Source organism: Oncorhynchus clarkii, chromosome 31, assembly GCF_045791955.1.
Source record: "Oncorhynchus clarkii lewisi isolate Uvic-CL-2024 chromosome 31, UVic_Ocla_1.0, whole genome shotgun sequence".
NCBI lineage: Eukaryota > Metazoa > Chordata > Actinopteri > Salmoniformes > Salmonidae > Oncorhynchus > Oncorhynchus clarkii.
The window spans coordinates 21,518,806-21,534,011 of NC_092177.1; positions in this window are offsets into that span (position 1 = coordinate 21,518,806).

The window sequence follows — 15,206 nt, forward strand, 5'->3', positions numbered from 1 at the left end:
AAACCCGTTTTTTTGTCATTTAATAAATCCAATGAGACATGTCATAACTGGAGTATACTTAACTAGCATTGAAAAAGTGAATCAACCTGTTCTCTAATAAAAAATCTTTCTCCCTAATTTGTGAATCACGCCTGTAGAGGCTGCTGCCCTATAGACATGGAATCACTGGCCACTTTTAATAATGGAACACTAGTCACTTTAATAATGTTTACTCATCTCATATATATATAATATATATTATATTCTACTGTATTTTAGTCAATGCCACTCCGACATTACTTGCCCTAATATTTATATATTTCTTAATTCCATCATTTGAATTTTAGATTTGTGTGTATTGTTGTATAGTGTTAGATACTACTGTACTGCTGGAGCTAGTAACACAAGCATTTTGCTACACCCGCAATAACATCTGCTAAATAATTGCATGTGACCAGTGAGATTTGTAACGTCACTAGCTACAGTAGACTATGCAGGCTTTAGGGGAGGGGCAGGTAGCCTACACACACAAACTGGCAAATATTTTCAGCTGGCAGGCAGGCAGACACTGGAATAAACCATGAGTGCTTTATATAGCCACTTTGTTTTTTTGTGGGACTGGAAAGAAATGCCCAGAACATTAAATAATGTTATTAACTGGTTCCCATGCTTTTAAAATAATGGATCTGTTCCGGAACTGTATAGATCACTTTCGTTCTTGCATCTGGTTATTTTCCTTTAAAAAATGTTCTTCTTTCACAGTTTTCTGTTCCCTGAATGGGTTCCAACCCCTGAAATTTGGTGTGGTACTTCCCTTCTGTTTCCTACAGTAGATCGCTTTCTTTATCATGGCCCTGGTGTCATTATAACTACAGCCAGCAGGTGGTGCTGTTGAGTCCCTTCTGACCTCAATCAGCCATATTGTACTGTACTGTTGACATGGTGGTCAAGAACCAGTTCCTTCCTTCCTCTATCTAAAAACCTGACATAAACAACCACTTTCATTTAATCAACAGGGAGCTCATTAAGTATGAGTTCTTCCCCGAAGCCATGCGGACGGAAGAGGATGTGAAGAAGTATCCCAACTACCCCTGGGGCCGAGACATCTACACCTTGGAGGGTGAGATGGAGGAAGTCCTGTTCAGCACTCTGAGACTGAGATTTGGTCTCTTCACAGCGGAGCTATGTCCTCCCGTAGGGTCACTATGCCACGTCCTCCCCTGGAGTCACTATGCTACGTCCTCCCCTAGGGTCACTATGCTACGTCCTCCCGTAGGGTCACTATGCTACGTCCTCCCGTAGGATCACTATGCTACGTCCTCCCCTAGGGTCACTATGCTACGTCCTCCCCTAGGGTCACTATGCTACGTCCTCCCCTGGGGTCACTATGCCATGTCCTCCCGTGGGGTCACTATGCCACGTCCTCCCCTGGGGTCACTATGCTACATCCTCCCCTAGGGTCACTATGCTACGTCCTCCCGTAGGGTCACTATGCTACGTCCTCCCCTTGGGTCACTATGCTACGTCCTCCCGTAGGGTCACTATGCTACGTCCTCCCGTAGGGTCACTATGCTACGTCCTCCCGTAGGGTCACTATGCTACATCCTCCCCTAGGGTCACTATGCTACGTCCTCCCATAGGGTCACTATGCTACGTCATCCCCTAGGGTCACTATGCTACGTCATCCCCTAGGGTCACTATGCTACATCCTCCCGTAGGGTCACTATGCTACGTCCTCCCCTAGGGTCACTATGCTACGTCCTCCCGTAGGGTCACTATGCTACGTCCTCCCGTAGGGTCACTATGCTATGTCCTCCCGTGGGGTCACTATGCCACGTCCTCCCCTGGGGTCACTATGCTACGTCCTCCCCTAGGGTCACTATGCTACATAGTGGGATTTAGTGTTTTTCCATGCTCCATTTATTGTCCCCCTCAGGTTTTCATGATGCAATTCCTGCATTATTTAATCAGTTTTTCTCAATAGTTCCTTCACTTGCCCCTCAGTGTTTTGGTGGCAGCTGCTGCTCTGCCCTGTTCTGATGTATCTACTCTCTCTCTCTCTGTCTGTAGGAGTGGTAGATTAAGTCCCCTACTCCATGATCACAGACTTCCCATGGCTCCGTACCCTACGTACAGCTGACCCCAACAGTTACGCACGACTTTGAGGATGAGAGGATGATGTCCACAGCTCCACCAGGCCAAACTGCTGTCCTATTTCTACAATAATTGGTAGTTGTGTTATATGAGCCCAGTGATCTGGCTCTTTGTCTGTTGAGCCATTCACATGAATGTTTAGATCTTTTCAGGGCCTTCTTCTGTGATCGGTCTGGTACCTACCTGATAGGTAGCACTGAGTCTGTGCCAGTCAATCATAAGGTGCAGCCACTCTCTTTGTCTTGTAGCGACTCTCTTTGTCCTGCAGCCACTCTCTTTGTCTTGTAGCGACTCTCTTTGTCTTGTAGCGACTCTCTTTGTCCTGCAGCCACTCTCTTTGTCTTGTAGCGACTCTCTTTGTCTTGTAGCGACTCTCTTTGTCCTGCAGCCACTCTCTTTGTCTTGCAGCCACTCTCTTTGTCTTGTAGCGACTCTCTTTGTCCTGCAACCACTCTCTTTGTCCTGCAGCCACTCTCTTTGTCCTGCAGCCACTCTCTTTGTCTTGCAGCCACTCTCTTTGTCTTGTAGCGACTCTCTTTGTCCTGCAACCACTCTCTTTGTCCTGCAGCCACTCCCTTTGTCCTGCAGCCACTCTCTTTGTCCTGTATCTCTTTGTCCTGCAGCCACTCTCTTTGTCTTGCAGCCACTCTCTTTGTCTTGCAGCCACTCTCTTTGTCTTGCAGCCACTCTCTTTGTCTTGCAGCCACTCTCTTTGTCCTGTAGCCACTCTCTTTGTCCTGTAGTCACTCTCTTTGTCCTGCAGCCACTCCCTTTGTCCTGCAGCCACTCTCATTGTCCTGTAGCCACTCTCTTTGTCCTGCAGCCACTCTCTTTGTCTTGCAGCCACTCTCTTTGTCTTGCAGCCACTCTCTTTGTCTTGCAGCCACTCTCTTTGTCCTGTAGCCACTCTCTTTGTCCTGTAGCCACTCTCTTTGTCCTGTAGCCACTCTCTTTGTCTTGCAGCCACTCTCTTTGTCCTGTAGCCACTCTCTTTGTCCTGTAGCCACTCTCTTTGTCCTGTAGCCACTCTCTTTGTCCTGCAGCCACTCCCTTTGTCCTGCAGCCACTCTCTTTGTCCTGTAGCCACTCTCTTTGTCTTGCTGCCACTCTCTTTGTCTTGCAGCCACTCTCTTTGTCTTGCAGCCACTCTCTTTGTCTTGCAGCCACTCTCTTTGTCTTGCAGCCACTCTCTTTGTCCTGCAGCCACTCTCTTTGTCTTGCAGCCACTCTCTTTGTCTTGCAGCCAGTCTTGCAGATCATTTACACTTCTGTTATGAGTAGTACAGGTGGTCTTTGTGTCTTGAGCCCTTTACGTAGTTAGAATAACTCTGAACTTCCTCTAAAATTGTAGCACCATTTGAGTCTGTGATTGTCAACCCTCTTCTCCTGTGTCTCTCCTGCAGCTACCATCTACGCCCCGCGGAGGAAGGGTCAGCTCTTGGCAGACATCTGCATGGAGACCATTGGCGAGGAGATCTCTGAGCGGCGCCAGACGCGGCACGGCGTCTTCCAGCGCATGGTCGTGGTCTTCATCCACTACTGTGACGTACAGGGTGAACCTGTGGACAATGACCACATCTAGTGCTTTCTGTCCTGGGAGAGAGACGGCGGGAGGGGCTCTGTAGTGCAGACCCAACGCCCCTTGTGCCTGCCTGCCAGGGTTCTACTGTGACTTCTGCACCCACCCAGCGTTGAGTGAGAACTAGTGCTTGACTGCCTTTCCTATGGCACTCCAGAGAGCTGGCACTGGGGTGTCTGTCTCGAGTTGCTTTGTTTTTGTATTTGCTGACCTTACATGAAGGGAGAGAGAGAGAGAGAGAAAGGCTGCGCAGTGTGTTTGTTCTCTTCTTAGCCATGGTTTAGGGATTGTTTCTCTCAGTGGGGAAATGACAGCTGCTTGAACTTCGAGGAGTTAAGAGCTCTGCTCTGTTGCTACCATTCATACTCATAGATACGCTATGTTGATCTCTCATCTTTCCATGCACTGCCTCTCAGTAAAGGTGATGTTGGAATTGTGTGGGGGCCGGTGTATTTTTGAAAGCACCCAGGGTAGGGTGTATGCCAGTGTTATTGTATGAATTGGATATCTGCATCGAGAGAAAACGGCGTGCATTAGCTTGGTGTAGAATTGAAAGCGCAGTATTCTGTTCTCACTGGGATGTTATTTTTCAGAGGTTTTGAAATCTCTTTTTGTGTTTCGGAGAGATTTCCACTGCCATGGAAGAATATCAGTGTTTGAGAGTTTGGTGTTCTCACCTCCTACCTCTGGTGCTGACAGAAACCAGCTTCAGAGAAGCACCCTCAAGCTAAACGCTGCAAGTGCCCTTAGATTTGTTTGTAAATAACATTTAGCTTTTTCGTTTTTTCAAATTATTATTTCTGCTTTGTTTTAATTAGTATTTTCTTCACCTCTTTTCCTGAGGTCTGTCATTTGGGGGGGTCGGTTGGTTTGGTGTGTATTATGAGTTATGGTCTATATTGCTCAGTTCTATTTACCTCATGACTTGGTAAAACGAGAGAGGACCGCGGAAGAATCCAAAGAAATGTGTTACCAAATCATTTCCACAAATTATCCTGAAGAAGAAAAGGGGGGAACAATTAATTGAGTCTTTCATGCATACAAGCATTTCAGAATTCTCCCTGCCTCTAATTGAACCCTCATTTCAAGAGACTAAGAAGGGTGCTGGCTGATTTGATTAAGGGGCATGGCTAGTTAGGGTCCTAAAAGCATCTCATTCATCTCTAGATGACTGCAGGCATGCGGACTGTGTCCAAACAAGAGGACCTTCAACACATTTGCTCCACATTGTGTTTTTTATGTGGAATACTTCTCTTTGGGAAGCACAACTAAGTTTTGTTCAAGCCAGTCTGGGTGACTCCCTTCACCCTCCTCTTCCAAAGCCAAGCCAGCCTGGATGACTCCCTCCACCCTCCTCTTCCAAAGCCAAGCCAGTCTGGGTGACTCCCTCCACCCTCCTCTTCCAAAGCCAAGCCAGTCTGGGTGACTCCCTCCACCCTCCTCTTCCAAAGCCAAGCCAGCCTGGGTGACTCCCTCCACCCTCCTCTTCCAAAGCCAAGCCAGCCTGGATGACTCCCTCCACCCTCCTCTTCCAAAGCCAAGCCAGTCTGGGTGACTCCCTCCACCCTCCTCTTCCAAAGCCAAGATAGTAATGCTTGTGGATTTAATCTAAATACGCTAATCACTGCAGAAAAAAGCCTATACAGATTTGCTGTATTTAATGGATCTTAGATTTGTTTTATATGTTTATATAAAAACAACTATTTCACATAATAAAAAGGGAGACCTGAATCAAGTGGCGCACCACTGTGTGTCATGAGTTGTCTGTTTAGTGATTTAAATGTGAATCCTCTTTTTATTGAAACTGACCAGTTCACAGTGAGCTCTATAGAGTCTTTATACTGAAAATGTGTGTCCCAAATGTCACCCTATTCCGTATATAGTGCTCTACTTTTTAATAGAGCCCTATGGACCCTGGTCAAGAGTAGTGCACTGTAGAGGCTCTAGAAAGCACCTGTGCATTATTCTAATCAAAATCCATCAGTTTAAGCTAGAGATATCTGATTGTCAGCCTTCCTCATCTTCGGCTGTTTAGAGACCAGGAGACATCCTGAAAATCACTCTTCTCACAAATGTCTTTAGCGTCTGAACGGTTTGGCCTACAAACTAATATCACCACTCTATGGAAAGGTGAGACTCAAACACGATGGTGTTCTCTTTCGTTTTTGTAGCGGGTCGCCAAACGAGCTTTGGGAACTCCTTCCCCTTCACGTGATTGTAAATATCTTCGATATTAAGCATATCTGTCACGCCACACCCTTACTGTACCCATGTGACCTGTCACTAAAAATGGCTGTGTGGCATGACATACTGTCTTTTACGTCACTCACGTTTGTTTTACATTACGAGTTTGCTATTAATCACCTTCAGATTACTTTTATACAATTCTTCAACTAGCTAACTTGATTGCTTTTTGTCGGGCATGTCCATCCTTGTGTTAGCTCGCTAGTTCTTTGCAATCTGATGATGATGATGCTATGCACCACAGCTACCCGCGGTGACGGTTGACCAGAAAAGATCCATGTCTGAAATCTTTGAGAGGTGGAGCATGCACCTACTTGGCGTCCACATCCAAGTTTGGATTAATACAGTTCTTCAAAGACTGAGACGTCCATCCTGTTGTTCAAATACTTTGGGAGTGAGCTCCAATGCACGCCAAACATACACACTCGCTTAGCTACAGTTCCTGGTGCAGATGAGAATGATTTTGTCCATTTATCCCGTATGGACAAGTCATTTGCTTCGCTTGTTCTGCCTGCGTCTCACAGTTAAGGTCAAGAGCTGCCTAACAAACGATGCAGGACATCTGATCGCTTCCTACCCAGGACACACGACAGCACTGCTTCAGCCGCCAGGCTTAGAAATTCAGCAGAGATACCGGCCTTCTATCAGAAGGAGCTGCGGGACCGCCTCTCTGCAAACTAGGATGCTGAGACCATGAACGAACAAACTGTATACAGTTACAAACCTACTCATCCAATTCCTTCAGGGCAATGATCACGTTTGGCAATACTGTGTGTTGCACGGTGCCACCTATGGTTACCGCAGTCCAAGCTCCCTGACAAAGAAGGTTCCACTCCTAGGTGTACCCATATCACCAGGCCAGACATTTGGCCCAGCAGCGCCCTACCTCCAAGTGTCTTAAGGAGGACAGGGAAGCACAGATGGAGGTTCGGCGCCTCATCCCAAAGCCTGGAATGCTTCAGCAGCAAACCATTAATCCCGTCGCAGGGCCCCAACTGGGATGCCAAGAAACCAGGCCCAGACTCACACTGCACCCGCTGTGGAGGAACAGACCCTCTCAGCCATACCGAAGAGGTGGAGCGCAAAGGCGACACTATATGCAGGCCGCATCCCCTCTGCACCATAGAACGCAGAGCCTGGACCAAGACTCAACACTGTTTCCTCTGGAGAAAGTCAACGGCCAACAAATGGGTGTTTTGTGCACTCTAACGCAAGGCTACGCAGTACAATTTGTCAGCAACCCCCACGGTTCAGGGGTGTCTTAAAAACAAAAGCAAATACTCTGCTCAGAAATCTCCTAGTTCCTGGAAAAGCCTGTAGTCAGAGATAGAACCAGCGCAACAAAACAGCAGGTTCTAATCAATCTATTTTATTGCGCCAAAAAAGGGGCGGAGGCCTCCGTCTGATCCTGGATCTAATATGCCTGAATCGTCATCTTTCAGCACTTCAAAATGCTGCCAATCAAAACTATCCTTCAGTCAATAAAACCAGGTGATTGGTTCACCACAGTGGCATACTTACATATCCCCATCACACAGAAAATACCTGATTTGCTGTCGAAAAACATGTTTTTCAGTTTCCTATTCTACCCTTATGCCTTTCGCTCACCCCTCGCACTTTCATAAAGTGCATGATCGACACTATCCAGAAAGAGTGGTAATCTTTGACAAATTGTCTTTTAACATTCAAACTGAGAAAACGGGTGATGGCGCTAGAGAGTCAGCAGCTCCTAGCTCCCCATGTGGTGAATACAGCACTGCTACAACAGACACAATCTATGTCCCAGAAAGGACCAACACAAAAAGCTGGACATTTCAATGACTTGCTGGAAAGCAATACAATGGTGGTGCCTAGCACTTAAATTCCCAGTGGAGTTCTCCTAGGTGCAGTTTGCAACCGGGTGACTTTGATCACAGACACTTCTGTACAGGGATGGGAAGTCTTGAAGCATTCAGGGCTCCATGGTGTATGGTCAGCACCATGAACAACGGCTCATGTCAATGTACTGGAGTTCACCTTGGACTCCGGCACTTCCTCCCAGTACTGATATGGACAGACAACAGAACCATAGATGCACACATCAACCGCCAGGGCAGACAATATATCCTAGATATAGGACAGATACTTCAAAACCTTATTTCTTATGATACATTTTTTAACTTTGTTTTGCTATTTATGAATGTGTTATTCAAGGTGTTTATTTGGGCTATAGCAGTTAAGACCAAATTCAATATATATTTTTTTATACTTACAGGGATCCTAAAATTCACAAGACACAAACATTCATAGACTCGATTATGGACACTCTTACTGACAGTTGTGGCTGCTTTGTGTGATGTATTGTTGTCTCTACCTTCTTGCCCTTTGTGCTGTTGTCTGTGCCCAATAATGTTTGTACCATGTTGTGCTGCTTCCATGCTGTGTTGTCGTGTGTTGCTGCCATGCTATGTTGTTGTCTTAGGTCTCTCTTTATGTAGTGTTGTGTTGTCTCTCTTGTCGTGATGTGTTTTTTTGTCCTATATTTTTATTTCATTTATTGGTATTTTTAATCCCAGCCCCCCCTCCCTGCAGGATGCCTTTTGCCTTTTTGTATGCCGTCATTGTAAATAAGTTAATAACTGACTTGACTATTAAATTAAACACTTATCCATATATTAGCTTAGTAGAACCCCTAAAAGACCTGGAGACGAGGAGAGGAGACTGGCAGCTTTCAAATTAGCCAGTGTACTATGTAATGCTGCCCTGCGTCTGGAGAATCCATTTCCTTGCTGGAGTTTAAGTGGACTCACAAGACAAGTACTGTAATATAGGTTGTGTGTCTGGTCTGGAGTAAGTCATTGTCACACTGTTTATACATTCTGACACATAATAGGTGTGTAATGTCCCCTTCTACTTAGTCTAAGCAGGAAGAGGAGAAGATTTGTGGAGATAGCATGTTGGACCTGCAGTATGTCTGTGTGACAGAGTTTGGCTAATCCCAGTAAGAGCTAGAATTAGTTTATCTTTCAACCTCAGAAAAAGGTTTAAGAATTTTTAACATAAAAATAATATGCCACTTAATATGTAATATCTAAGTATTGATGTGTTAGGTAATGTTGTGTATTAATAAGTCTGGTACGGAAAAATGTTTAACAGAACACCTCGAACACCCTACCATTTAATTGTGCCCAAACTACATATTAGAGGAGAGGGGAGGGGTGAACATACAGATGAATTAAAGCACAGATTATCCATTATATTGACCAGATACTCAAGTGGCCACTCTAACAATGAAAATAAGTCTTCAAAAATGGAAGGTAGATTGGAGAATGCTAGATCTGTTGAGACCGAGAGGGCAGATATCCGTGTGACCAACGGTTTCCACTGGTTACCACAGCCACAAAGTCAGTTCGGAAGAATTCATGAAAACTAAAATGTGCTTTTTGGTTTTACTTTAAGGTTAAGATTAGGCTTAAGGTTACCAGTGTGGGTAGGGTAGGTTTAAAAAGATAAATTGTAGAAATAAGCAGGGTGTTTGACTTTGTGGCTGTGGTAACTAGTGACGATCAGGCACAAGTCAGAGAAAGTGTTTTTTCTCAAAATTGCTCAAAATCGTCATATACAACAGTACACAACCTAAGCATTACGAAACTTCTATATGATCAAATAAGCCACATGTAGCACATAAGCCCTAACATTTTTTGTTGACACTCATTGATGTCCATACAAAAACTCCTCGCTTGATGATCGAGAAAAACTAAAAAACGCCACCTGCTGGAGAAGACAGATTTTGGGGCCCAGTTATCCCTCTTGCTTCGCCTCTTCCACTTTGATTAAAAGGAAAATATGTCCCTGAGCAGGATCTGGTGCCTATGCCCACCCTCCTAATTACCAAGTCTCACAGCCTGACTCTTTCCTGTTGATGTTTCCAAAGCTGCCTGTGTCTGTGGAAAACTACATTCCCCACACACATGATTTGAACATTTACGTCCCAAAATGGCACCCTATTCCCCATAAGTAGTGCACTATGTAGGGAATAGGGTACCATTTCGGATCCAAAAACATCTGGCAAGACCCTCCTCCTTCTCAACCCTAGGCTGTTATTGTTATCTATGTTAGCGTGCTCAGCCCCAACATCCATATCTGGATTTCCACCAGAACAAATCTGTGTTTTATAATTGAACACAGTTGTGAAATGACTCCTAACTGTGTTCATGACGTATAAACATAATTTCCTATAGTTGGTACTTTGCAGACGTCTATAGACGGAGCGGAGTGTAGGACGTTAGATCTTTTCAGTCTTTTCAATCAATATGACCAAAACAGGCAAGCTATGTCGGAGCCAGGCAAGGCTATATTTCGTTTGAATGGCTAACAGGCTCACTATCTGTGTGATGTAGATTGTTGAAAGAGGGGGGATTCAGTGTGGTGACTCAAACCAGTAACGGTTCCAGCCTCTGTGACTGTCGTTTTATAGCTGAGACCCGTAGTTTCCCTTCTGAATCCCAGTCCAGCTAATTAAACTGTTTTGTGCTCCCTGTTTGTTAGTTAGTAAAAACAATCTTCTCTCCCCAGATTGTTTCACCTGTAATTGGTCTGACTGGCTGCAAGAAAATCAAGCTAACTGTGATGAAATGATCTAATTATCTCTTTTTCTTATATCTTTGGAACACACCGGTGGTTGTGCAATACAGCAGGCCGCTGAAGTGCTCAGCTGGCAAGAGAGCTAACGAACGAGGGCAGCCAGTGCTGATTCTGAAAGCCACTTCCTTATATAGCCCTGTCATCTATTTGTCCCAGCAGCAATGGGAAGACTCAAGACTCCTAAATTGAGGGATCCGTTCGGTTCCATAAATGGCTGCTAAGTTCACGACTCCACCCTTCACCCCCATCCATTTACCTTCCTATCCCTCTATTTGTCTCCCTCATACATCCAGAGTTCTGACTGTCAGCCAAATAGGATATGTGCTCCTCTCCTCTCCTCCTGCTACAGTTTATCCTGCTGCCAGGCTGTATGGTTTCTGTCATCCCTCTCCCGGTCAGTCAGGCAGGGAGTCAGGCTGGCAGGCACGGAGGCAGATAGGCAGGGAGGCAGGGAGGTAGACAGGCACGGAGGCAGGGAGGCAGGAGGGAGGGAGAGAGGTAAGCAGGTCTTCCAGGCATGCAGCCAGGGTGGCAGGAGGGAGGCAGGCAGGCAGGTCCCCCAGGCAGGAAGGCAGGCAGGTCCCGCAGGCAGGCAGACAGGTCCCCCAGGTAGGTCGGCAGGTCCCCCAGGCAAGCAGGCAGGTCCCCCAGGTAGGCAGGCAGACCCCCTAAGTAGGCAGGCACCACAGTCAGGGAGGCTAGGAGGCAGGTAAATCCCCCAAGCAGGCAGGTTGGCAGGTCCCTCAGGCAGGCAGGCAGGCACCCCAGTCATGCAGTCAGGGAGGCCTCCCTGCCTCTCTACCTCCCTGCCTGTCTGCCTATCTGCCTCCATGCCTGCCAGCCTGACTCCTTGCCTGCCTGACCGGGAAAGGGATGACAGAAGCCAAGCCAGTAGGCAGGTCCCCCAGGCTGGCAGGTAGGTCTCCCAAGCGGATAGGGAGGGAAGCAGGCAGGGAGGCAAGCAGGCAGGGAGGAAGATGGAGTGAGGGAGATGGAGTGAGGGAGGAGTTGGTCCCCCCTTTCCTTCTATAACAGCCTCCACTCTTCTGGGAAGGCTTTCCAATAGATGTTGGGCATCTATTGCGCAGCATTAGTGAGGTCGAGCACTGACGTTAGGCCTAGCTCGCAGTCAGCATTACAGTTCATCCCAAAGGTGTTCGATGGGGTTGAGGTCAGGGCTCTGTGCAGGCCAGTCATGTTCTTACACACAAAAATATTTCCCTTCGCTGGAACTAAGGGGCCTAGCCCGAACCATGAAAAACAGCCCCAGACCGTTATTCCTCCTCCACCTAACTTTACAGTTGGCACTATACATTCGGACAGGTAGACTTCTCCTGGCATCCTCCAAACCCAGATTCCCCCGCCGGACTGCCAGACGGTGAAGCATGATTCATCACTCCAGAGAACGCATTTCCACTGCTCCAGAGTCCAATGGTGGCGAGCTTTACACCAATCCAACTGACGCTTGGCATTATGCATGGTGATCTTAAGCTTGTGTGTGGCTGCTCCGCCACTGAAACCCATTTCATGAAGCTCCCTGACGAACAGTTATTGTGTTGATGTTGCTTCCAGAGGCAGTTTGGAACTTGGTAGTGAGTGTTGCAACTGAGGGCAAAATATTTTTACAATCTACGGGCTTCAGCACTCGGCAGTCCCGTTCTGTGAGCTTATGTGGCCTACCACTTCGTGGCTTAGCCGTTGTTGCTCCTAGATGTTTCCACTTCACAATAACACCACTTACAGTTGACCGGGGCAGCTCTAGCAGGGCAGAAATTTGACAAACTGACTTGTTGGAAAGAGCATCCTATGACGGTCCACGTTAAAAGTTACTGAGCTCTTCAGTGAGGCCATTCTACTGCCAGTGTTTGTCTATGGAGATTGTATAGCTGTGTGCTCAATTGTATATACCTGTCAGCAACGGTTATGGCTAAAATAACCAAACCCACTATTTGAAGGTGTGTCCACATAGTTTTGTATATATATAGTGTATGTCTTTGAGAGCAGAGACACATCTGCCTCTTGTCAACCTATACTGTGCTATATAATAGTAAAGGAAAGGGGATACAACTGAAAGCATTCAAATGAAACGTGTCTTCTGCATTTAAGTTTCTTTCTCCCATTGCCCACATTGTTTAATGTCAGTCCCTCCAATAACAACAGACTGCTATTGCTTCTAGATGGGGTTGGTTGGTGACATCCATTGAGACAGTGAATGTGGGACTTGGTGGGAATTCCCATTGGTTTGTGTGTGTTTTACGCATTTGTGTTGCATGTGGCAAAACAACTCTAGACCCAGGGGTATTACATAATGCTGAAGGCATTCAAGTCATTAACAACTCTAGACCTAGACGAATAGATAAGTCCCTATTAATGACCTAAAATCCCACTGCCACCAAATATCTCTCCATGGAGTTCAAATGAAAGAGAACTGAGAAACACATACTATTTGTTGTGTCTTGTCTTGTGCCTCTGCACCCTATCCTAGACTATGAGACTCCAACCTAGACACATAACTGAGTGCTGCGAAATAGCAGTTTGAGAGATAGAAACGGGCAACTCACCACAAATCTGAGTATAGAGGTGGTGGATGGACAACGGGGTCAAATTTTTTGATAGGTGAATGTTTGTGTACACTGCTGCTTGTATTTATCTCTGTATATTTATGCTGCCATAGAATCATTTCTCAGCCAATCTAAACAAGCTGTATAATGTGAAGCCACAGTCTGAGTAAAGTTGATAATGTATCACCCCTTTGGTTTCTATAACAATTCATTTTCCATGGTGGGTCTCTATTTCAACAATGTTCTCTTAACATATCCATCAATTCTTGGTTCTTCGCTCAGTTCAGAGAAATAACAAAAAAAAGAACACAGGAACACACATTTGGGGCTCTGGAGGAAGATGGATGCATAAAATATATTTGTCTAGTCTATTCTTGGGTAAAATCACTACGCTATAGAGCAAGACACAATATATACAACTACTTAGGGGGAAGCCCATAAGTCATGGGTCCTCTCCATATGAGGGAAAAAGTGTACACACATGAAGCCTGCAATTTACAAGAAGAAAAAAGGGCCCTATCGGCTGGGCTATTAGGGTTGGGAGCTGCCAAGCCATGAGGCACTGGTTGGCTGCCGTCTTTAATAGCCCTCGTTTCTCCAGATGTAAACAGAGGAGCTTCTCCTAACATTGCCTTTTTAAGGCCTCTCCGGGAGGGAGGGAACAGGGCTGGGGGTGACCCTAGATTTCTGCACAACCCTAATGAAGGTTCTGCCCCGCCCAGCCATGGTGCAAACCAACATTCCCTCATTTGTTTTACTCTTTTCACTTTTTTCCCCTTCAATGCCGTCCCCTCTCTGTCTGAATGTAATCTTTTCCAGCCAGGCAGTACCTCAGGAAGCAACAGCAGCATCTAGGCTTCGAGAGTCTGGAGGATGAGGGGTACGGGTCAAGGGGTGGGGGGTGGCTGACACAGAATGAGTGACATTTCACAGACATGGCAGGGCACTCCCCCCACCCCCAGGAGATCCTAGTCCATTCTGTGTGTTGGATCCCCACAGCTGTAGGCGTACAGGAGGAAACTTCATCTGGCAGGGTATGAGCCACAAGGTCATGGCTTTGTGTCCCGTTTTTTTTTAAATGCACTCTCAATCTTTTGTATAATTTCAGCCAGTAGTTTTGAAAGTGGTGCTCACGAGACAAAGTGAATCTAATTCATACTATATGTTACAAACGTGTTGTGCTGAAGATCCTGGAGTGCATTTTTAATGAATGAATACTCTGATGAATCTTCTTAGCTGACTCGGCTTGGCGAGCAGAATGTCTGATCACCACAATATATGGTAGTGTTAAAGACATACAGTGCCTTCAAAGTATTCATACCCCTTGACTTATTCCACATGTTGTGAGGAGAAAATAAATGAAAATGGATTAAAAAAATTATACCCAATAATGACGAAGTGAAAACATGTTTTTAGAAATGTTTGCTAATTTATTGAAGATGAAATACAGAAATATCTAATTTACTTAAATGTTGGTGATCATTGCTGGACAACCATTTTCAGGTCTTGCCATAGATTTTCAAGTAGATTTAAGTCAGAACTGTAATTCGGCCACTCAGGAACATTCCCTGTCTTGGTTAGCAACTTCAGTGTAGATTTGGCCTTGTGATTTAGGTTATTGTCCTGCTGAAAGGTGAATTAATCTCTCAGTGTCTGGAAGAAAGCAGACTGAACCAGGTTTTCCTCTAGGATTTTGCCTGTGCTTAGCTCCATTCTGTTTCTTTTTTATCCTGAAAGACTCCCCAGTCCTCAACGATTATAAGCATACCCATAACATGATGCAGCCACCAACATACTTGAAAATATGGAGAATGGTACTCAGTAGTGTGTTGTATTGGATTTGCCCCAAACATAAGACTTTGTATTCAGGCCAAAAAGTTAATTGCTTTGCCACATTTTTTGCAGCATTAGTATAGTGCCTGCCTTGTTGCAAACATTATGTATTTTCGTGAATATTTTTATTCTGTACAGGCTTTCTTCTTTTCACTTTGTCAATTAAGTTAGTTTTGTGGAGTAACAACAATGTTGTTGATGCATCCTCAGGAGAAAACTATCACAGCCATTAA